This window comes from Neopsephotus bourkii, unplaced genomic scaffold (assembly GCF_033783945.1).
Source record: "Neopsephotus bourkii isolate Nb327-2 ecotype Australia unplaced genomic scaffold, CSIRO-AGI_Nbou_v1 NB_1493, whole genome shotgun sequence".
In the NCBI taxonomy this organism is placed as follows: domain Eukaryota; kingdom Metazoa; phylum Chordata; class Aves; order Psittaciformes; family Psittacidae; genus Neopsephotus; species Neopsephotus bourkii.
In genome coordinates this window covers 1,499,694-1,525,179 of record NW_026901969.1, presented here as the reverse complement: position 1 = coordinate 1,525,179, position 25,486 = coordinate 1,499,694, and the positions used below count along the sequence as shown (strand labels likewise).

Here is a 25,486-nt window from a genome sequence, read left to right as displayed (position 1 = left end):
TTTTCAAGAGTGCCAAATGAACAAGACAGTGATAACTTTTTTTTTTTTTTTTAAATCATTCTTGTAATATGTTTTCAGCTTCTGTTACTCAGTATTAATACAATACATGTCTACTTGTACAGGAAACCTGTCTTGGCTAGATAATTTTAAAAGCTCCTTATTTTTGTTCTTCCTTCTGTCAAATTTCATTTGAACTTTAGTTATAGCAAATATGGCATTCATACGTTTGGGGTTTTTTTAATTAAAGTTACATTTCCAACCTTCCCTGGTAAGGAACCATTATTTAGAATAAACTTTTTGATCAGTGTCAGGGAAAGCATTAAATACTAGGTTTGGAGCATTCTCTTCAGTACTTTTAGTTAAGAGAGTCCATTTTAACATATTCCAGATACTTCAAAGATTGAAATTTAAATTTGCTTTTCAGCATGGTTTTTACTGACAAAGTATATTAGAAATCGCTAACTTCACAAAGTAATAGTACAAGATCTACAATGCAAAGTGAGAACACGTTTGCAGAGAAAGATGTGACAGGCTTTTTTCAACAGTTCTACATCATATTACACTGTATTCACTGCAGGGAATTAAACAATTGAATATCGTGAAAAGGACAAAATAATGTATGCCAAAATAAAATAACTTAGCACACGAAATGTGGGGAGAAAAAAACCCCAACTTAATAAACAAGAAATGCTATCATGCTTAGGAAGCAATAGCATGGGAAAACATAGTGAAACAATGGGATATCTGATTAGAAAAAAGCCAACACAGACATATCGCAAAGATTTTGTGGAATCCATCTCAAACTAGTTACAAACATGTAGATGCTAGATACGCTTACAGTAAACCACATGAACTTGTGGCTGCAGCTTCAGGAACATTGAAAAAAAAAAATCCTATGAAATGAACTATTAAATATTCTATTCAGCAACTATATATAGCTAAGTTTTAAAAAATGTCCAACAACAATAGATTTATTTATTTCCATAGAAAGTGTAGTTCACAACTTGGAAAATGTTATGTGTGCAAGCTTCCTAACAGAGGATGGAAAACAATTGACATCATTATTACAATGGAAGTAAGACATATTAGGAAAGAAGATAAAATGTCATCATTCAGCATTCTACTAAGAAAATGAATACAAAATACTTTAAAAAGTCTTTGACATACTTTCTGATAAAATTTTAAATCTTCATTGTGAACATTTACCATATTTTTCAAACAACAGAAAATAAAAAAATTACAGACTAATTCAAGACACTACTTGATAGATTACTCAGTATTCAAGCAATAGATCATAGAAACACAAATGTAACCTGCATTTTCTTGTGCATGGCAAAAGCTTTTACCTAATGGTCAGTTCGGTTTGTCTCAGAAAGTCATGAAAATACATTGATTCATCACTATTCATATATGAATTATAATGGTATTTCTCAAGATCATCAAAGCATATCAGAAGCATTTTTTAGCTCCATTCAAATGAACTAATAATTGTCTAAAACCTTTTCAACAGGTATTAGTCCCGTACTTGGATCTAATCTTAGTAAGAGGTAAATTCAGATAAGAAATCACAATTTAAAAAGTCGGACTGAAGTACTGCAGCTCATTCTGGAAACTTGTATCTTTATTTTTTTTTGAGCAACACTTTTCCACTGAAATTATTACTCTAAAGATTAAAACTAAAAATTAATTCTTACCTTATCAGCAATTTTTTTTCTAGTATTTTCAAATAAAAATAGTTCTGCAGAAATAAACTTTAGATTATCCCTTAAACTAGCAGTGGCTATAAACATACTACATTTGTCACCTTGAGTCTTTTAAACAGTCTGTCTTCACTTAATCTTCACCATGGTAAATTTTTTGGGAGTTTCACTATATTTTCCAGTGTGGTATTTAAGTTTTTGAAAATCTACATCCATAATCCATGGCCTGAATCACCTTCTCTAAATAGCTACTTTTCTGCATTGAGAACATGAAATTTAATTATTAAAGATCAAAATATTAAAGAAGAAATAAAAAACAATCATGCAAAAAGGCAATGCAAAAAAGTTCTCTTTGACACTTTCAACTACTGTGAAAGGGTCATATACATAGTATAAAAGCTCACATCTCCAAATGGTTATATTTTGAGAGAAATTAATGAAAAATGTTATTCTTTTGTGCACAAACCCTTATTTTCTTCCAATGGCAAAGGTTTTTGCCACTGTTCTTTGCTGAAGCATATGCATGAACTTGACAAAACCTCAGTTTATTGTTCCTTTATCAACCTATGCTATCTTTTAAAATTTATCTAACAGCACAAAATCACCTTTAAAACACCCATGTTTTGGTCCCTGTTCCTTCCATTATATTTTGAAGCAAGACTAAACTCATAACAAACGTATGATTTTTACTCATTTTATTCACCAAGCCAATATTCACGTTTATATGCGATTCCTAACTAACAAGAATTTGAACAGTCCCTGGTTCTTTGTTTTGTTCATGTTAAAGACACATCAGCTGCAAGATTTTTACCATAACCTAAATCTCTATTTTATCTGAGTGTGGAAAAGAAGTTACTTCAATTTTCATATATCTTTAGGGATTTTGAATGAGGAGAAATACTTCAAAACATAACCTAAGTGCTACTACCATTGTGATTCTGCTAAGTAGGAACACACACCTTCTATAGGGTTCCGTGTTATAGACATGTCTATAAAAGTAACTGAAGCATAAAAGTGTAACAGATCAGTGTAATACTGGTGGAAATATTTTAGGCTACAACATTGTTGTAATTTTGTTTTTTCCTTGATTTGTTTTTGTGGTCAGTTCTTTCTTGTCTTATAAGTTAGCCATCACCAAAACAAATAAGTTTCCTGATACACTGTCCCTTTAAAGCTCACGAATTTCTTAAAATAATGAAATTCTTGTTATTGAAGAAACTAGGACAAATGTGGAAACAGCATCAATTTAGGCATAGTATGAATATTGGATTTTCATTTTCTCAAAAAGATCAGTAATGATAATGAACCACCTGGAAACTGTTGTGAAACCAGGAGGTGATAAGAATTTAAATTCAGAAGGTTCTTGAGCTGTATCTAAATTAATAGAAGTAATTCTGGGAAGAAAATAGTTGCTAATATATGTAGATATTAGTATAACAGTATAGTAAGACTAAAAAAATGCATTTGTCTAATACATTTCTAGCAAAGAATTTAATAGCTTCTCTACTATGGATATAATTTTAAATGAAAACAATCTTTTCCTTCAGAACAAGTTCAAATACTACAAAAAAAAATCATGTTAAGAAAAAGAAAAAAAAAGAAATAAGTAACTTTAGGGGGGAAAAAAGCAGATGCAGAACTCCTTCACAACAGTCACAGTTGCAGATTATGCAAGGCTGAGACCAGAGCAAAATGGTAATAATTTCAAAGTGAACTTAGTAGCTTAAATGAATTCATTAAGAAATCAGACATATTGTCATTGACTAAAAAAACTGACTGAGAAAAGATGGGGAAAATTCAGAGAATGAAGATGCAACTCATTGTTTTTAATAAAAAAATAATAAAAAAAATAATCCTAGGGTCTTTTTTGTTAAGTGTGAGGATGTTCCACCCCTATCATTATGGACTGATAACACAAATATATCCATGAATTTAAATAAGTGACATGGAAATTTGTTCTCTAGTGTGAAAGTGTATGTTGAAATTTGATTAGAATATGAAAGGACTAAGGACTAATGGCTAAAGATAGGTACTCCACACACAAAACCCCAGCCATGCACTTTGTGAGTTGCTGCAGGGAGATAGACACTCTTTGACATGACCCTTCTTATTTGGGGACTGTTTGTCTGAGAAAAACCTCACTGTACATATGCACATTTATAGAACAGAAGATTCTGGCTCTCATCCAGAGTGCTCAAATAAATCAATAAGGCTATCTGTGCCTGAGCATCTAGGCACAGGTTATGTGGGTATTAAGGAATAGAATAATCCCAAACTCTGTGGTTTTCTTTGCACTGGCACCTAATTTAGTACCTGCTTTCACACTTGCTAGGAAAAAAATATAGACATTTTGATATGAATTTGGACAAAAGTAACTAAAAGGAAGATGGGCTATTAATGTATTAGGTTACCTAAAATCTGTATTTTGATAAGAGAAGTAAAAAAGTCTATGACATTCCTACATATATAGCATATAGTACACAGAGTATGTACTATATGTGCACACAGAAACAAGTAAACATTTGTGATAAGGTAACAAAATGATCTGTGCTTAGAACTTGCTCCAGTTTGGGGGGGGGCCCCCCCCCCAGGTCCTCTTAAAAACAGTATTAAATATCAAGATCTTTCTAGAAAAAGACAACTTCATAATCTTAAAACTGAGTAATGTCATTCTAACTCGATGATGTTAAAGTCTTTCCCAATCCTAACCATTCTATGACTCTATGATTCTATTGCCAGAAAATGGATTCTAGGATCTTGTATACTGATGATTCTGTCCACATAATTTTGCTGCTGTTTACCAGAATCAGCTATTACTTTTACAACATGCCTAAAAAAAGGAAGCCTTTATAGAAAACTTTTTATTTATGTCAGAAGGTCACTATTCTGTATGTGATGTTAACTGACCATAATTTGTCATTACTTGCAAGGAAGTCAGCATCTTCATAAATAGCTCTTTTCTCTACTTAATGCCACTGTTTAATATCATTCTAAGAATATTCTGACTCAAGGCAAAGTACCACCTTCTGAAAAAAAAGAAATCCAAAACTGTGAGAAAGCTGTCAGTTAACAGCTAATACACAAAATGTATCTAAATCACATAACCAGTTGATTTGCAAAGATCAGCTTCTCCAACCTCCAAAACTGTATATTCTATCATGTAGATAGTTACCAGAGTTAACCTCAATCATTTTGTGGTTCTGTGAATTTGCTTCTCTGTATATGTACTCTTTCAAATCTCCATGCATGCTCGAATAGTTTCATTACATAGACTCACAGGATCATAGATTTATTTAGGTAGGAAAGACAGCTGAAGGCCATTTGCCTTAACCTCCCCAGTCAGAGCAAGGCCATGCTACGGCTAAACTAAAGAGATTGTGTCATCTGACCTCAAAAAGGTCTGGAAAAAGATACAGGTAACCAGGATGCCCGTTTACTTCATGTACCCCCTCATGTCATTCATTAGAAGATGCTGTTTTCAGGTATTATGTGACTGATTCAGTTTTCTACAAAATATAAGAACAAGAATGAAGTTTCAAAATTATCAACTTCCTAGGTATAAAAATCCTTAAAAATCAGAGCTGATTCTTGCCTAGTGTGATTTTAGCTCACCCCAAATAACTAAGGCAGTCTGTGGCCTGATTTAAAAAACAAAAAGATCCAAAATTTGCTTTAATTTACCTTCATTCTTAGATTATTGAATTATCACGAATTACTTAATTTAGCAGATAGAAGAATCAAAATATATCCAAATACAAGACCTCATAGCAGCCTTACAATGTGTGAAGGGGGCCTACAAGGATGCTGGAGAGGGACTTGGTTCATCAGGGACTGCAGTGATAGGACAAGGAGTTATGGGTTGAAATTTAAACAGAGGAAGTTCAGATTAGATATCAGGAAGAAGTTCTTTACTGTGAGGATGGTGAGGCACTGGAATGGGTTGCCCAAAGAAATAGTAAATGCTTCATCCCTGGCAGTGTTCAAGGCTAGGTTGAACAGGGCCTTGAGCAACCTCATCCAGCAGAAGGTGTACCTGCCTGTGGCAGGGTGGTTGGAACTGGATGATCTTAAGGGTCTTTCCAACCCAAATCACTCTATGATTCCATGTTTCTATGAATAATAAAAAAATAAGTTTCAAAATGTTTTGCTTCTTTCAGAAACTGGCTATTATGAAATACAGAGATATATCAAAAGCAGTGGGTATCAAGACTCTCAGTACTTTTAATCCATTTATTATATGAAATGTTTATAAAGTAAAATTAGAATTTTTATTTTTACATCCCAAATAAAGAATAATCTTTTACAATACAGCTTAAAAAAACAGAACCTTCCAACAGATTGATAGTATTTAGTATTTTTTCATATATTATTCTTTGATTGGCCATTATGAAGATTTGTGTTGTATCAAGTCTACAAGATTGCTGCATCTCAAAGCTCAGCATGAATTTCAAGTTTAGATTGTTTCATATGCCTGTAGCTTAGTAAAGTAATTTTACCAAAGATCATTTGAAATAACATGAATGTTTTTGTCATGCTTTATTTGGAGCATTGCTTTTCTCCTATATATAGAGACAGCCTAAAAAAAAATAAAAAATGCTGTAAGACAAATGGAATAACTTTATATTTTTCCTGTGTCATTCACCTTGTTCTTCTTTCTCTGTAGTCTCCAGGGCTTCATGTCCTAGTGAGTGCCTAAGGCTGATGACAAGGGGTTACTTTGAGCAGGGAAAACAATTAAGCTCCTCATCAAGTAGTGAATTTTCTGCCGATCACCTTTTCATACTGTGAATGACACCTGACTGATGCAGCTCCAGCTGACATGGATAACATGTTATACATAAATTTCTGGACTTAATGATCAGGTATGAAGCTATAAGACAAGCTCACCAAGTCCTCTATGTAGAAATAGTTTTTCCATCTATACTTGCTCATTAATATATCTATGTCAATAATTTGGGAAGAGAAGCTTGCTAAAGTACTATGCTAAATATTACTGTAAAGCCAGATCGTAGACTAGTCTGGCCACTTTTTGGTGGTCACTTTTGAGGAAAATGGCATTCAGGTATTCATTTAGTTTCACTCTCAGTGAGACTAAGTATTCATCAGCTCTGAGATTTCTTTTGCTTAAACAATCCTAACTGTGTTATACACAGAAATAACCACAATGTGAAATACGTTTATGTTATATTTTCTGGCAAAAATTATTTTTATGTTTGTCTAAATAAGCAGGATGAATTTCATCATGGACAAAGTTTTGTTTATTTTACATATCTGGCCTGATAAATTATGTCAAATTATGGCAGATTACAGAGCACTGCATCATGTTACACAGTTCTCATTGTAAGTCAATTCAACATGACACAATATGACAAAGTAATGCAATATATCAGCTCTATATCCACAGTCTTTAAGCAATGAAGTAATATTTCAGCACTCTAACCAGAGTACCTATTTAGTATTAAATATTCATAATCTGCTCCAACAGCAGCATTTGGAACAATTGGGTCAAGTATCTACAGGAAAGGGATGTTTTTATTGTCTTCTCTAATTGATTAAACAGTACCATGCTATCATTCTTTCCACATTATACAAACTCATTTTGTTAAAACACTCACTATACATGTCAACAGTCTACATATCTTCAGTTGATAAATATATGTGTTACTAAAACACAAAACTCACTTGGCTTTTAAGCAGCACTGGTCTTCATTAAATTCCTGAGTGAACCTAATGCTTCACTAATCAATGAAATAATGAATAAAATATTTCATTTATGAAAGATTGGGATGTGAACTGTTTAATGGCAAGAAAGTGAATTTTGCTCAATCAAAATAAGCCAGTTAATTGTCATAGTAATCTGTATAGTAAATCCATCAGGAGTGACCAGAATACTACTCCCTTTCTCCACAGAGCAAACACAGTACTGAGCAAGCTGCAGGTCACATTTATGCTGCCTCACCACTCATGTTCTAAGGATTCATCTAGAGAGCAAGGCTGCAATAATGCTTCTGTAGCATCAAGGTAGTGTAATACAAAACATATGTCTACAGTGAGACTAATGTAGAACACAGATACTTGAGCTAGTTTTGGTAACCAGTGGCAATTTGATCTGTGATGTGGAACTCAATACAAATTTGGACAGTAATCTACTAATCTGAGTGTCCACACTGACCTCTGTTACTATAAATAATGTTGTTACACTGTGCTACATTAAGTGTGATGTCTTGCTGTTGTTTCTGCCAACTAACCCTTGCATTTAAGAGGAGAAACCCTTATAAAGGTAACAGTGCTTTCAGTTAGTGCCCCTTCAAACATCTGGTATAGTGAGAGTGATGAATAGAGAGGCTAATTAAGCGGCCTAAGTTTCCAATGCAGTTATTCCATGAGCTTTTCCAATTAGATGGCTTAAATGGGAAAGAAAAATATTTTAGAAAGGCAGCTTTTCTTTGGTATTTTACAACTCAGTTAGCAATGTAGCCAGCTGTATACCCCTTTCTGCTATATCAATAAGAGAAGCGGCATGAAGAAAGAATTTAGAAAGCAATGTGGCTCCTTACCCCAGCTTTTTTGATATTATGTTTGTTGTTGACTTATGGTCCAAGGAAGAAACGTGGGGAATAAGGATGAGAAGGAAGGGAAAACAGGCAGAGAACTGTTACTTGAAATAGACCATTTTACAATTTTATTAATCTTTTTATCTATATTTAAGGTCTTTCTACATTTAAGTTCTTTCATCCTGTCTTTTGACAAAGAGGGCTTCTATATAAAAAGCAAGCACTGTTATCCAGAAAATTATATCTGGGTCTTGTTCCTGGTTCCCAGAATGTATAGTGAAGCATATCACCACTTTTGAGAAAAATCATTATTCAGGCAGATAAACAGAATTTGTACATTTACAAAATTGTCTGTTTATACTTTTTTATAAATCGCACCAGAGACCTCTAAGAGATAAAATAAGTTCTCTTTTAACGCTCCGTTATACAAAACAGTCTCTCAATCTAAGAATAGTAATCAGAATACTTCTAAACTGTACCTTAATTGCTAAGAGAATACCTTTAGTTTCAGATAGGTTCCTTAAAATTTGTATGCAAATATTATAGAAAATAGAGGGGTTTGTAATTGTGTATGTAAGAATGTTATGGATCTTCCAGCTAATTTTCACATTAATTTAAAATCCTTCATTACAGTGTCAAATTCTATTTCTTTTTTTTTTTATACTACTTTTTCTTTTATTGATACCTATCTACCTATCTATCTATCTACTCACATAGATACGTACAAACCCCATTGACATCTAACAGGAAAATCAAGCCTTTCTTTTAAAATAATAATGAAGTATTAAATGAATCAAAAAATGCATAAGACGTAAACTAATAATTTATAAAATGTTGTTGTTGGTACTGAAAATAATACATGTCAAAGTACTTCACACATATTACCAATTCTATATCGTAAATTTGCATATGTTGTTTAAAAAGAGAGATTGTTTTGGATGAGTAATTCAAGCACTAAGTATGAAATTTTAGGTGGATAAACTACTTCAGTTTGGTGTGATGAACCAGTAAAATTCAGAAATCATGCTTAAGTAGTGGTTTATATCGCAGCTAACTACATATTTTGGTGTGTTTTTTTAGAAGTACACAACTAAAGACTATAATAATTTTTAAGGCTTTCCAAAGTATTGCACAGCTCTCTGTATGAGCCGTTGTGTGTGTCTTACTTGGGTAAGGCATGTTTCATTTGAAGCTGAGAATTTTGACATGCAGTGCTGGATTGAACAAATCTGTATTTATTGCACATCTTGTATCTGAGGTTGGTAATGGGTACTGCATATCAGCTGTGAGGTCTTGAGATTCAGTTACACCATTTGACAATACTAAAAATTTAAATCCTCACTGCAGAACAGGTAAGGGACCTACAGGAAATCCCTAGTGGAATCCCTGACTATGCAACAAAGCTAAACTAAAGATGTAGTGCTAGTTCATGTCATGTGAAAATCTCTTACTGTAGGTTGGAGGGATACTCCGAGGAAAAGATTTATTCCCTCAGTTAAAGTATCCCTAAGGCTGGGAAGTTTCAAGCTATTAAAATCAATATTTTGTCTTTATGTGTTCACACAAATAAAGGTTTTGAAAAGTTATCCTGCAGATTTTGTTCAGAAGAAAAGTCAGATACCTGCATGGAATTATGAATTGAAAAGATTTTGAGAACTTTTTTGTCTTACCTGGGCACTGAGTTTGCTTACTGTTTTAGCAATACAGAATATTTTTTCACACTTATTTCTAGGAAAGTGTTAATGGATTTAATCTTCATGTATTTAGAAGACTACCTTATTGCAAACAGAGGTCAATTATTTCCCTCAAATTACCTGGAAGTCTGCCACTTTTGTATTAGAAGATATACTATTTGTAGTACTTCTGTTTTGAACAGATGCATCCCTGCCTTGACAGGAGGGTTAGACTAGATAATTTCCAGAGGTCCCTTCCAAAACTAATGATTCTGTGATCACATCCAGTAAGTGATCTTTATCATCTCAAAATGTAGTTGCTTGCTCTTTATGGTTCAATCTATACATCCTGGCACTATTTTTTTCCAAATTTATTACATAAAAATGCACCATAGTGAATGTTGCCATGTGATGAACACGCCTGCTCACATGTTAATCTAGGTTACTCTCCATCTCTTCAATTATACTCCCTCTTTCACTTCATATATGTGGACATGTTTTTGGCATAGAATTTGAACTCTTTCTGTAAATGTGGTTGTCTACTAATATTTACCCAAAATAGTCACTTTTATGTGACCAGGTAATTTCAAGTCCAAGTAAGAATTCAGCTTGCATTCTTGCTGTTTTGTTTCTGCTAATAGTAAACTGAAGAAAGCAACAAACAGAATTATACAGATTTGTATATGATTAAGTACAACTTGGTATCTTCATAGAATATTTGTGATACATAGTTTGTAATTGCATTTGTAAGTAGCAAAGTAAAATTTGAAAGATGGTGATGGCAGAGTAATACTATTAAAGTATACAAAGAAATCATAAGAACATAATAAAATCATATGCTATTTAAACATTGCTGGTAATGGGCGATACGGAGATGTATAGGGAAGATTAAACATCTATTTTATACTAAAGCATCATTCATCTTATCTATGTATAAAGAGAGTATATTGTGTTTCACATTTGTCCTCAGGAGGCTGAATCTGCCTATGTAAGTAATAGGAAATAGCAAACAATACCATATACTAAATAATATGCCAAGTTTGGCCACTCCAGGAAAAACAGAATTATCAGTTGAAGCACCACTCAGTGCAGCTAGGTTTTAAAAATACTAGCTGCCTACAGCTAGCACTACTTTTAAGTGTGCAGGGAGTTACCATTTCCTGCTTTTTTTATCATGCCTAATACTAAAATTCCTAATTTTTGTTTTTAAAAACTTTTCTAACAGGATTTAGACAATACTGCATTAATAGCAATGCATATTATTGATATAATAACAATAACAGAGTCTCATAGACATATACACATATCTACATAGCCTTTTGATTTCTGTGGTCTTGAAATACAATTCCCTTGGCTTGGGAACCAACAGATGCTTTAAAATTGTTGCAAATATTCTGGCCTATACACTTAATTTCACTTTCAATGCAGGCAACCTTTTATAAATAAACTTTATTCCAACAATAAATCACTATATTTCTCCCCACCCTCCCCACACAAGGTATCACAGTAATCTTATTCAGAAAAAAGGTAAACAGGCAGTTTCAGGCACGACCCATCTGCAGTCGGTGGCTCCTTATTTAATGCCGATTTTCAACTACATATATTTACAATATATGTGTATATCAGCTTTCTTTTTCATCCAGAAGCCTGGAAAACTATCAAGTCTCCTTATGTCTAATGCTCAAGACTTGTAATCACTCAAATTATTTTATCTAAACAAATAACACATTTTCTCACTAATGGAGAAATGTGAGAATACATTAAATTTATCATAGCAGATCAACTGATCAGTCAAGACGGACTGACAGTTGCATACAACACACCTTCAGTCTTCTCCTTTCTTTCAGTACATTTCACCTAGAGGGGTTTTCTATGTGTGATAGACTCCAAATTGTTGACAGACTTGAGATGCTTTATTTCCTATATTGGCTTCTGCTGAAATAATATGACCACTTAGATCACTAAGTCATCATCAGTTATGTAGGTCTCACCATGACCTTGAGGATAATTTGGAATCTTGAGGGACAGATTGATTGAATATAAACCCCCTTGATAGTACAGCCACTGTAGAGGCATTCTATATGAGTCTCTTACTTCTTCACTGGTTTTGAGATTTGAATCATTCCCTTACACAATAATTTGGATTGCAGTCTTTCTTCACATAACATCTCAAATGAAACGTATTTTGTGCAGTTTTGTTCACTATCCAAGAATTAAAATCACATTATATTATCCTTCTTTTAGTTTTACCCAAAGATGTTAAATTAAATAGCTTTCACAAGCAATTAACTCTTATTTCTCACCAGTAGGTGCAGTCATCAGATCATGTCTGCATTTCTTCATCATAGAATAGAATGGAGTAGAATATTTCAGTTTGATAGAAAAGGAGCAGGGGGTGTTTGGAACATGATTAAGCTGATCAGGAGCCAGTAATGTGCCTCTGCCTCAAAGGCGGCTCCCAGACTGCATTAGGCAAAACATTATCAGCAGGTTAAGGGATGTGATCCCTCCCCTCTACTCACCACTAGTGAGGCCTAATGTGGTGTCTGTCCAGTTCTGGCCTCCCCCAGTACAAGAGAGACACTGACAAACTGGAGAGATTTCAATGAAGGTCTACAAAGATGATGAAGGGACTGGACAATCTCTCCCAGGAGAAAAGCCTGAGAGAGCTTGAAATTTTTAGTTTGGAGAAGAGAAGTCCTGGGGGAGATCTTATCAATGTTGTCATGGTTTAAACCCAGTCAGGCAACTCGTTCACTCACTCCCCCCCTTCTTGCCCTCCCTCTATGAGGGGAGGAGAGGAGAATCGAAAAGAATCCAGCTCCCACGGGTTGAGATAAGAACAGTTTAGTAACTAAGGTATAACACAAATCACTCCTGCTACCACCGATAATAATAATGATAAAAAGAAATAACAAGGGAAGAGAATACAACACCTCACCACCAGTCGATCGATAACTCGCCCTCCCCCAGCCTGACCAACCACCAACCCATACTTTGTCCAACCCCGCAGTCCATCAGCCCTTCCGGGTAACTCTCAGTTACCTCCTGGGAATGACGTGCTCTGGTATGGAATACCTCTTTGGTCAGTTTGGATCAGGTGTCCTGTCCCTGCCTCCTCCCAGCCTTCCCTCCTCCCTGGCAGAGCATGAGGCTCAGAAAGTCCTTGGTCAGACTAAAACATCAGTGTTATCAGCTCTGTTCCCAGGCCAAAAGTCAAAACACAGCGCTGCACCAGCCACCAAGGAGAAAAATGACCACTACTGCTGAATCCAGGACAAATGTGCATAACTACCCAAAGGGAGGGTACAAAGAAGATGAAGCCAGGCTCTTTTCAGTGGTATCTAGTGACTGGACAAGAGGCAATAAACACAAACACAAACAAAGGAGGTTCCTTCATCAGAAAACACTATTTACTAGGGGGTGAGAGAGCACTGGTGCAGGCTGCACAGAGTGGCTGTGGGGTCTCTATCCTTGGAGATATTCAGAAGACAACAGGACTGCTGGTAAACTGGTTCTTAGGTAGACCTGTCTGAGCAGGGGAGTTGGACTAGCAGACCTCCAGAGTTCCTTCCCCCCCTCAACCATTCTGTGATCCTGTGATTCTATTTTATTGTATTAGGTAGGAGTTCCACTCAAGAATCATGCTTTGTCTGAATATATATAGGAAAAAAGATGGTCCTGATTAAGCTTGAAGATTAAGATGCAGCAACGCACACAGTTAAAAAACCCAGGAAGCACTTAAAGCTTTGCCCATTTCAGGATTTACCCAGACACTTAGTACAGTGTGCCCAGTCCCTTTAACCTTCAGCATCACAGTGGCAGCTAAAACCAAAGAAACCAAGAAAGAGAAAAGCAAACCCTAAGACTTTGAAAGAGGGGGATGACACAGAGCTGATAGACTCAAAACTGCCAAAAAAAAAAAAAAAAAAGCAAAGAAAGCAAGAGATTTTGGAAAACAACTTGCATCCAAAAAACCCCATATATATATATATATATATATAAGAAAAAAATAAAATCTTAAACATTCATTACTGAGTACGTAAGTGTATTTTCCCCATTTTTATAAAACTGACCAGGCTTGCAACTTCTTTAACTAGACCTAATAAACTATACAGATGGTTCTTAGAAATCTTTACTGAATTACCACTTTGACTAGTGCTGCAACCTATGTTTTGATGGCAAGGGAAGCTTCAACTCTCTAAGTGATTTCAGTCTCCCTGTTTGACTGCCATGCTGCTCTTCCCCAAGGAGGCACACACTGAAACAAGACCTTCTCTGAAAGTGAGCAGAGATCTCGTTTTTCTTCCACTGACACTTTTTGACAGCAGGTAAGGGAGACATACAAAGAATGCAAGGCCATTTTAAGGTGAGGTTAATAGTTATAGCTGTTGAAATCTAACAGCTTACTGCAGCAAAAAGGAGGAAAACACTCCTTCCACCCCGTTCCGCTAGTAGCCTTAGTCTCCCTGGTAGTTTGCTGAATGTGATTCAGGTCTCAGATTCATTAGGTCCTTAGATGACATGATTCAAATCACTACATTACTTGAAAACTAAGCATTTTTTTCTGCTGAATTAGCTTTCCATCAGGCTTGTGCTTAGAGTGGCTCATGAGAGTTTGGCAAGCTCCAGAATAAAGCTGCTGAAAAAAAGTTATCCAGAGCAGGGAAGGACATACCATGATATCCTTCTAGTGTTGCCAAAATATTAAAGTGGCTCAGCTGTTGCACTGAACTCATACGCACCCTCACTTCCTACAAGGGAGAATAGCAAAACATATTAAATGATGGTTAACACAAGTTACATCAGAAAGGAGAATATCAGCCTCTTAAATTTGAGTTTCTCTTACTTTTGTCCTACACTACCAGAAAAGTTCAACTTGACAAATGAAAGTTGAGCAAAAAGGATAAGAGGAAGTACTGGAGAAAGGAGGTAAAGCTTACCTAGAAACAGTTATCAACTCCTCTTTTATTCAGAGTATACTTTGATTTTATAGAGAACTCTTCCATCATTACCTATATAGTAATATTTAAGTGTATAATTACACATTTGAAAAAAAATTAGTAGTGGTCCTTGGTTCATGTGAAAATATGCATGCTTGCCAAGGTTTCTTAATTGCTACTCAAAAAATATTCAAATTATACTTTGATTATTTTTTAATGGAAGTGTGTATAATGATAACACAATTTGGAAGTGCATCCCAAGTAATAACCATATAAAATACATTTATTTCATACCCTCAAAATAATGAAAATTTGGGGCATCAAATTAAAAAGCAGCAGTTGAGGAATTGTTTCAAATTCTTTGAAACAGAATTTCTTCATCTGCTTTAAAGTCTGAAAATGCAGTTTTCAAAATGTGGGAAGGTATGGGCAGTTGAAAAGTGTTGCTAGTCTTCAGCAGCAACTGGAAGAGGAAAGTAAAAACAGTTTTATGTACAAACAAAAAATCTACAATTCAAAGCCTTATTAATAGACACATTTTAAGATAGGAACTTCACACTGATTGGCATGGAGGGGAAAATAGAGATAGTTAAACATACTGAACCTGATTCCACCCTGATATATTCCATGGGCATCAATATAGTGACTTTCAGCAGTGCAAGAAAGAGGCAAACTGGGTAATAAATGGCATTCAGAACAAGTTATAAAATCATAGAAACACAGAATAGTTAAGGTTAGAAAGGACCTTAAGTTCATCTCGTTCCAACCACCCTGCCATGGGTAGGGACACCTCACACTAAACCATGTCATCCAAGGCTCTGCCCAACCTGGCCTTGAGCACCGCCAGGGATGGAGCATTCACAGCTTCCCTGGGCAACACATTCCAGTGCCTCACCACCCTCACAGTAAAGAACTTCCTCCTTATATGAAATATAAACTTCCCCTGCTTAAGTTTGAACCCATTACCCCTTGTCCTATCACTACAGTCCCTAATGAAGAGTCCCTCCCCAGCATCCTGATAGCCCCCCTTCAGATACTGGAAGACTGCTAGGAGGTCTCCACGCAGCCTTCTCTTCTCCAGGACAAACAGCCACAACTTTCTCTGCCTGTCTTCATATGGGAGGTGCTCCAGTCCCCTGGTCATCCTCATGGCCCTCCTGTGGACTTATTCCAAAAGTTCCGTGTCGTTTTTATGTTGAGGACACCAGAACTGTACACAATTCTCCTAGTGAGGTCTCACGAGAGCAGAGTAGAGGGGCAGGATCACCTCCTTTGACCTCCTGGACACTCTCCTTTTGATGCAGCCCAGGGTACGGTTGGCTTTCTGGGCTGCAAGCGCACACTGCTGGCTCATGTTCAGTTTCTCATATACCAACATCCCCAAGTCCTTCTCTGCAGGGCTGCTCTGAATCTCTTCTCTGCCCAGCCTGTAGCTGTGCCTGGGATTGCTCTGACCCAGTTGTAAAACCTTGCACTTGTCATGGTTGAACTTCATGAGGTTGGCATCAGCCCACCTCACAAGCATGTCAGGGTCCCTCTGGATGGCATTCCTTCCCTCCAGCGTATCAACCAAACCACACGGCTTTGAAAACTTGCTGAGGACACACTCAATCCCACTGTCCATGTCACCAACAAAGATGTTGAACAAGATCAGTCCCAACACCGATCCCTGAGGGACACCATTCATTACTGGTCTGCAGCTGGATATTGAGCCATTGACCACAACTCTTTGTGTGCAGCCATCCAGCCAGTTCTTTACCCACCAAGTGGTCCATTCATCAAATTGATGTCTCTCCAACTTAGAGACAAGGCTGTCATATGGGACAGTGTTGAACACTTTGCACAAGTCCAGATAGATGACATCAACTGCTCTACACCTGTCCCTCAGTTCAGTAGCCCCATCATAGAAGGCCACCAAATAGGTCAGACAGGATTTCCTCTTAGGGAAACCATGCTGGATCTCACCAACCACCTTGTTGTTTTTCATGTTCCTTAGCATGCGTTCCAGGAGAATCTGCTTGAAGATTTTGCCAGGCACAGAGGTGAGACTGACTGCTCTGTAGTTCCCTGGGTCATCCATTTTCCTCTTCTTGAAAATGGAGGTTATATTTCCCTTTTTCCAGTCGTAGGGAACTTCACCTGATTGCCATAGTTTTTCAAATATGACGGGCAGTGTCTTAGCAACTTCATTTGCTAGCTCCTTCAGGACTCGTGGATGGATTTCATCAGGTCCCATGGACTTGTGTATATTCAGGTTCTTAAGATGGTCTGGAACCAGATCCTCTCCTGCAGTGGGCCTAAGGTCTTCATTCTCACAGTGACTGCATCTGCCTTCTGAGACTTGGGTGGTGTGGTCAGAGAATTTGCCAGTGAAGACTGAGGTAAAGAAGTCATTAAGAACCTCAGCCTTCTCCAAATCCAGGGTATCCAGTTCTCCCAATAGCTTCCAGAAAGGGCCCACATTGTCCCTATTCTGTCTTTTATTTGCAATGTACCTACAGAATCCCTTCCTGTTATCTTTCACATCCATAGGCCAGTTTAATTCTAAGTTAGAATCATAGAATAGTTAGGATTGGAAGACCTTAAGATCATCAAGTTCCAACCCCCCTGCCATGGGCAGGGACACCTTGCTCTAAACCATATTACCCAAGGCCTCGTCCAACCTAGCCTTGAACACTGCCAGGGATAAAGCATTCACAAGCTCCCTGGACAACCTATTCCAGTGCCTCACCACCCTAACAGGAAAGAATTTCCTCCTTATATTCACTCTAAACTTCCCCTGTTTAAGTTTTAACCCATTACCCCTTGTCCTGTCACTACAGTCCCTAATGAAGAGTCCATCTCCAGCATCCCTATATGCCCCCTTCAGATACTGGAAGGCTGCTATGAGGTCTCCACGCAGCCTTCTCTTCTCCAGGCTGAACAGCCCCAACTTTCTCAGCCTATCTTCATACAGGAGGTGCTCCAGTCCCCTGATCATTCTTGTGGCCCTCCTCTGGACTTGTTCCAACGTTATAAGCAAGTTATATTGCCATAATTTCTTCAGGGATGTTATATACCTTTGTATGTGAGACACCAATTGTAATGACTGCATTGAGATATAAAAGCAATATTGAAGCCCCCCAAACAAACCAAATTTTAAATTTCACCTGAAAAAAATACTGCAGAAAACCCTTTATATTTATTGGCAAGAAGAAGAGCCCAACCCTGGATATTTTAGAATAATTTCCACCTTCATCAACATAAAATATAAAGTATAAGAAGAGATTAAGGGTACAACATTTTTTACTTTTTGAGGGATATTTACTTTCTACTGCATAAAAAGGAAGACTAAAACCTACAAAAGAAAAAAAAAAAGAAAAGTTAAAATTATCCTTGAATCATATGCTTCAAAGTCTTCAAGTTTTCTTAACTTAAAACTAATTTGCTCCAGAAAGTCAACAGGGGGAGTTGTTAGCAGTTTTTTAATGGGGTTTCATATCATTTGGGGAGTGAGGAGTGGGATGGGGACACCAATAAAGAACCCCCTACAAATCTTTGGAAGCTTTTCAAACAGAATGCTTTGCTTAAAACAGATCAAACCAATGTTCAGTCTTAGAACAAAAGAATTCAGATCGGCTTTTAGGAAATCATATTAAAAATATATATAATCTGAAAAACATTAGCTTGAAACCAATATTAATTAATTTAACCGTGTACTTGCTGATATTTCTGTGAGGTTTGTACCTTTTAACAGGGACACCAGGTAATTTGCAAACTTTGTCAATTAGGAGGATATAAGTAACCAGGATTTTGTTACTACTTGATCGGAAATCTCTTAAGAGATGGGGACAGAGAAAGGCAGGAGAACTAAATTCTGTTACTTATTTATTTTATTTTTTTTAATGAAAAATTCAACAAATATCTGCTCAGGTGCTTAAATACCAGTGTTTCTTAAAATTTCTGATATTTTGCTTAACTGAAATAAGGGGCTGAAGGATATAACACAAGATTATGTGAGGTCTTAAACTTGTACCTGTAGCCATTCAGGGCACCCCATTCTTTAAGAAGATGGATTACAGTTTGACAATATGCTGATGCATTTCAACCAAAATAAGACTGCTTTGTAAATGTTAACTAGCTTTGCACATTCTTTCCACTCCTGTTTCTGGATGTGTTTTACAACAATCAGATATGATTCTCAGGGTAAACCATCTTTTCACTCTGGCTCACTCAAAATTGTGAAATTATGTGTATGAAAATGCAGATTTACTGTATTTCACTAGACTTACTTAGGTCTTAACTGAATTATCAGATAATTGAATGTGTTGTCTTGCTAATGGTCTGTGCAAAAGACAGATACACTTGAAACAAGAGAATACACTTCAGAAATAGTAATAGTGATTGTAAATAGTGACAAAACAGTCCTGAAACCTAGGAAGATATATAAAGGGAAGAAACAATGCCATAGTACATCCTCATGTTAGAGATACCCAGGTTTTGTCTGAAAGTATTCATCGTTGTTTTGCAAAACCTGTTGTTATCCAGGCTGCTAGGCCCTTCTTTTTCTAAGCACATTTTTTCCAGTAGTTACCTGTTAAGATTTCAAAGAACAGATAACATCAAACAGTCGTGAATTACTTTTTTTCCAAAATGTCCCCAAAAGACGTTATTCATATCCACTGTCTAGAAATAAGATACTTACACAAACATATTCCGCAATACAAAACAGGTAAGAAGGAAGAAAAATATAACACAAGCAAAAAGGTTCCTTTTTTACACCATGTTGTTTGTAATATCTGTACTTTCTAGAGGCTCACCCAGGAAGAAGAATAAACTACAACCTCCAACAGTTGTTAAATAGTCACAAGGGAAAACTAAGAGCACTGCAGAAGAAGGTCAAAACTCATCTTTTGATTTTATGATTTGTCCAGCATAAAGCAGAATGGAGAAGAACAGAACCTAAGAAGATACCAAGGAAGGAGTACATATATATAAAAATATATATAAGTTGATGCTTAAACTTTTCTTTTTTCTTTTTTTTTTTTAGAAGATTGTTAACATAGGAAAGAGAATAGCAAACTAAAAGTGGAACAGGAATACCACTGGAACCAGGAAAGGCAAAAGACTATGCTTTAAAGATCATGGATTTAGCACCATTTAACAAAAAATTTGTGTTTCAGTTTTCTTCATTTACAGAATAGTTTCATCTGTTTATGCTATACCAAATTTTGTAATACAGTTATTTACACAAATAGCCAAAAAATATTTCAGAAGGCAGCAGAAAGTTCCAGATGAAAATGTCCTAATATGTAATGCGCACACTCTATCAAAGGAAGAGGGCACAGCTATTACTGCACAGCATGGTAGAGTAAAAAGAAAAATAAAAAGGTGAAAATAGAACATAAAGTTATTAATCTTAATTTATTTACTATTATTTAATATTACCTGCCCATTTAAATCTTTTTTTAAATGTGTTTTGTTTGGTTGGGTTATTTTATCTTACTTTGTAGAAAGGATAATCAAAGATATTTTTATGTTACTACTGGTTACTCCCCAATGCCAAATACCATAAACAATTACACTTAATTAGCTAGTGTTTTTTAAGCAACCCAACATTTAAAAGCAAACTTATAATTGGACCCAAAGGAGGAAAGATGGAATCTGGTTTAGAAAAGTTAGGTTTTCATATAAACAACCTATAACAAGAAATGCCCATATTACCATCTCAGACTGTTACACACTTAAGTGATTGCACAAAATGCTGAAATATCCATGGGTGTCCAGAAAGATGTTAGGAGGGCTCCATATATTTAAACAAGAAGCTTGGTAGGTTGGGAAAAACATAGCTTGTGTGCATACTTGCTTTAAAAATTAGCTTTCTGATGTTAGGAGTCTCTAGGGAGAGTTTAATGAAAGCCTCTTTGCCTCAGCCTTTCTGAGATCCATAGGAAACAAAGTACTTTAACAGAGTTCATTGGAAATGGGACAGAATCAATCTCTCTTCTTTTTCCTTTAGCCTTTCTAAGGCTCTAGAGGAAAGGAACTTTCAGGTGTTGCATACAGGAGCAACATATACTGATGCAATTTATTATTAATGCCTTGAAAATATTATATTCCATAAGTAGAGGAAGTTACACTAGAAAATGCTCTTATCTCAGACTTAATGATTTTATCCCTTATGGGATTCCAAAACCTTCTGCCCCTATCTTTATTACTTACTATTATCTTGCTGCTTTCATTCAGCATTATATTAAAAATACGACAAGTGTCTATCACTTGGGACTAAATATGCAGTTCAGCATGTCCACTGCACTTTCAAGTACATCATACACAAGCTCATGTATCACTATTCTTGGTAACATGACAGCATGACAGCAGCCCAGCAAGTGGACTGGACAAGAAGCTACAGGCAAGATTTTTTCTATTTATTTTCTTTATACGGCTCAATCCGTGCACAGCCCTATGTCTGTCTTTGGGGTTCATGTCTCAGAGCTTGTAATCAGGTAGGGTGCCAACTCAGGAATGAAGCTAGGCCAGGACTTCAGCTTAAACCTGTCAGTGCTTTTTCCACATCTGCAGCAACTCCCGCGCTTGGAACAGTTCAAAAATGTCTGGCTGCTTCTGCAATTTAGAGATCTTTCATTTTTAGGTCAGCCTGCCTCACAAGCTCCAGTCATGTATCAAGCATTTCAGATTAGGAGCCAGATGTTGTAACTCCTATTTAAACACAAAAGTTTAAAAGGCAAGAAATTCTTTTTTACAGATTTTTTTTTAACCCCCTGTTGTGATATATAATCTTTATGCTTTACTAAGGAGCTCCTGAAGTTTGGCATTGCAGATGCAACAACAGGCTCCTGTTACATATCCAACATCAGAGATTTTCTGAATTAAATATCCTAATTCTCCATGCAAAAGGATGGAACATCATAGCAAACAAGAAAATATCTAAGTCCACAATTAATTTGTAGTATCTTAACGGGAGTTCTGCCTATACCCATGTTTGGAAAATATGGAAAATAAATTGAAAACATGGAAAATAAATACTTTAACAAATTTAAAATCAGAAGTATGATTTTGCTTTTCATTATTCACTGTTTCAGAAAAACAACATTCTCTGGACAGTCAGCATCAACTTGTGGCAATGTTACATGCAGCACAATGGATTTTTGCTTTTTCTGTTTAAAGGTTGGGGTTTGCTTTTTGCTTGGGGGGGTTGCTGACAAAGCACTCGGCAGTACATACAACATATCTACAGTAAGTAGATCAGGCAATTTTACCTGCAAACATGCTGCAATAAAGTGGCATCATTCAATCAATATAGATTAGTTAGTTAACATTTTTCTTAATGTATCTGAATTACTAGTTCATTAGATCATTAGCTGATAAATAGTGTGGGTAATGGATTGAGAGAGTAACTACATACCTTCAGGAAGAACCTGCCCGACAACAATAATCCATTAGAAAAACTGGCAGTATCCTCTGATCTATCGCCCGCACAGCTATGACTTGATGGAGAGTTTCATTCCCTCTGCTCAGCACTCCAGAAGAAAATCAGCACAATTTAAATATTTCTCAGGAGGTGACAGCTCTCTAGATCCCTGCTTGCATTCTGTTCCCAGGGGTTGACAATCTGGTGTTCCAGTGTGCATAGAGCAGTGAAGATGAATTGAAAAAGCTTGAGATAAATTAGGGATGGCTAGGTTAAAATTGTCTCTGCTCCCGAGTCTCTCATCTGCAGTCTGCAAGCCTATTTTGCTGTGAAAAAGCTAGATGGCAGGCTGCCTCAGTGAGTTCTTCTTAAGCGACAGGGAGCATTTTCAATGAAGAAAAATTCTCCCATTATCTAAGCTAATGTGACTGCAGCTAAATCTAGTCTTGAAAGTGTCTACTAGAATGAAATTAATTCTCATAGTTGCTTTTTTTTTAAGCCATGTTGAAAAGAAAAGAAAAAAGAAAAGAAAAGAAAAGAAAAGAAAAGAAAAGAAAAGAAAAGGACGTAAATCACAGCACCACCCTCAATTTTTCTATCTGAAAGAAATACTGAAACTTTTTAAGCTGATAAATGGCAGCACATTTCATGAAATAGCTGTGCCCCACGATCTAAACAGGGGAAATTTTCACTACTTTCTGAACTTTATCTGCTCATACTTGTATTATTCTTCCAGTATCTGCTCTTTCTGTTTTCATGTAATGGTTAGTGTTTCTTTGCAATTATCTTCATTTTGAATGTTCCAGGAGAGAAAGTGGCAGTATTTGCCACTTCTTTACAAAAAGGACTGACAGCTAAAACTCTGAACAATCAACATGTTAAATGTAATTGATGTTTTGAGATGACACTAAAAGGATTCATTAAAAAAATTAAAATTCAACTTTGTAACATGTTGTTGATCTTTAATTATGAACCACATCTCTGACTGCACTAGTTTACAAAGAAGATGGAACTGAAGTTTTCTATATATCAGTTTAGTATCAAAGCTGTTTGACAAAGTCACTAAATTCAAGCTGTTATTTAAAAAATTGTTATTTAGATAGCTCAAGGTCAGGAGGTTATCATTACACATAGTAAACGAAAATTAATATTTTATTCTCTCAAACTTTGGATATAATTTTAGAAAAGGAAAAAAAGAAATAATTTGAAAGATCCAGTGTCAGTCATGCTCCTTACTAAGGAGGCATTTTTGAAAATCTTTTCTTTAGTTTCAACTGATCTAGCTTTCTGAAATCCTTGGTATCTACTGCCATGACTTTCCCAAATTCAAATTCTCAGTATCACAGAAAATCAGGCCTCCATTCTAAACCGTGAACAGAGATGCAGATGGATGCATGCCAATATAGCCTTAGTTCTAGAGCATTCTGAGAATGGTAATTATACCACCAAGAAATAGATGTACACCATGCTTCCACCAAACAGGCATGAAGAGTCTCTGAAAATCTTTGGGACATGACTTCCGAGGTCTGTTTTGTTCCCCACCTCCCTGAGGTAAAAGATGCACACACATTAACAGAACTCTAACAGATGAAGTGAAAAGGCATGATCAACATTAACTGATTTCTTTGGGGGTTATGTCAAGTAAGACAGCGGCCCCACAGAGCCTTCGTGTTCCATGCTGAAGGCATTACATTCAGCCTGAATCTTTTAAACTGATGATCATTTGGCCACTGTCCCAGCAACATGCCCCTTGGAGCATATACAAACGCTTGACAAGACCCAATTGTTCAGTAAATGCAATATGCATAAAGGTAGCTCAAAATAGCATGTAATTCTAGAGGGATTAAAAGTTTCTTATGCTGCCTTGCTCTAGGATTATTTCTGGTGTTGTGACACATTTCTTAATTCTAGGTGTGACGGTATGTGCCCCAGTCATAGCCATTAATATTTCAACATTTTCCATGTAAACAGATCATGCTGTAACAATTAAAACCAAATAAACCAAACAATCAAAAAGATTTCAACAAATTCTGAACTTGGAGAGAATTTTTGATGCAATTTTGCAAATCAGAGAGACAACATGTGTGAGTTGACGTGGTTTAAACTCATCTAGTAACTCAGAACCATGCAGCTGCTCACTCACTCCTTCCTTCCTCCTTCGGGATGGAGGAGGAATGTAAAGAATGTAAACCTCATAGCTCACATCCCTCCTCCTCCACTTTCTCCCTTCCCTGGGAGGGAGTGGGGAGGAGAACCGAAAGACTACAAACCCCGTGTGTTGAGAGAAGAACAGTTTAATAACTAAAATAAAGTAAAATAAAGTGATAATAGAAAGAATACCAACAATAGTAACACTAAGAACAATAGGAAACCACAACAAAAAGATAGGAAAGCACAGATAATGTAAGAAATGCACAGTAAAATTGCTCATCACCCGCTGACTGACACCCAGCCCAACCAAAGCAGCAATCTGTCCCTTCCAGGTAACTCCCCCCACTTTATACACCAGGCATAACGTGCTGTGGTACGGAATACCCCTTTGGCTAGTTTGGGTCAGGTGTCCTGTTTCTGCTTCTTCCTGGCTTCTTGTTACCCCTCCTCACTGGCAGAGCATGAGACTGAAAAGTCCTTGGTAGGGGTTAGCATTATTTAGCAACAAATAAAAACATCAGTGTGTTATCAGCATTGTTTTCAGACTAAAACCAAAATACAGCACTGCACCAGCTACTTAAGAAGGAGAAAAATAGCTGTTACAGCTGAACCCACGACAGGAAGTATATGAAATTTGACTGGCTGAATTTAACCTTCACTAGTAACAAATCTAGTTACATCTTGTAAGGCATGTAAAACAGTTTATCCTGCAAGTATAATCTTGTAATGAACATTGTTTAAAAGAGATTGGTGGTTAGTGAAAGAAAAATGCTCACCTTCAGTTGTGATTCTTATGGCAACCTTTTTTATTTGTGTTAACATTTGTAATTTGTTTTCATTTTAAGGTTTTGACAGCAGGGTGAGGGAGGCGCTCCCCTCCCCTCTACTCACCACTGGTGAGATCACAACTGGAGTGCTTTGTCCAGTTCTGGGCCCTCCAGTACAAGAGAGACATGAATACAGTGGAGAGAGTCTGATTAAGATGATGAAGGAACTGGAGCATTTCTCCTGTGAAGAATGGCTAAGAGAACTGCGATTGTTCAGTCTGAGAAGG

The 25,486-nt window shown here is 36.3% G+C and overlaps 1 protein-coding gene across 5 annotated transcripts in view; it reads right to left on the bottom strand.

Moving 5' to 3' along the window:
* MGAT4C (MGAT4 family member C) overlaps positions 1-22,677 on the bottom strand; it is a 420,654-nt gene extending 397,977 nt beyond the window's left edge. For all 5 annotated transcript variants that reach the window (XM_061369336.1, XM_061369335.1, XM_061369338.1 and 2 more), the window contains exon 1: positions 22,276-22,677. The gene's annotated coding sequence lies outside the window, so the exon portion shown is untranslated. The remainder of the gene's footprint in view (positions 1-22,275) is intronic.
* Between the last annotated feature and the right edge of the window lie 2,809 nt (positions 22,678-25,486).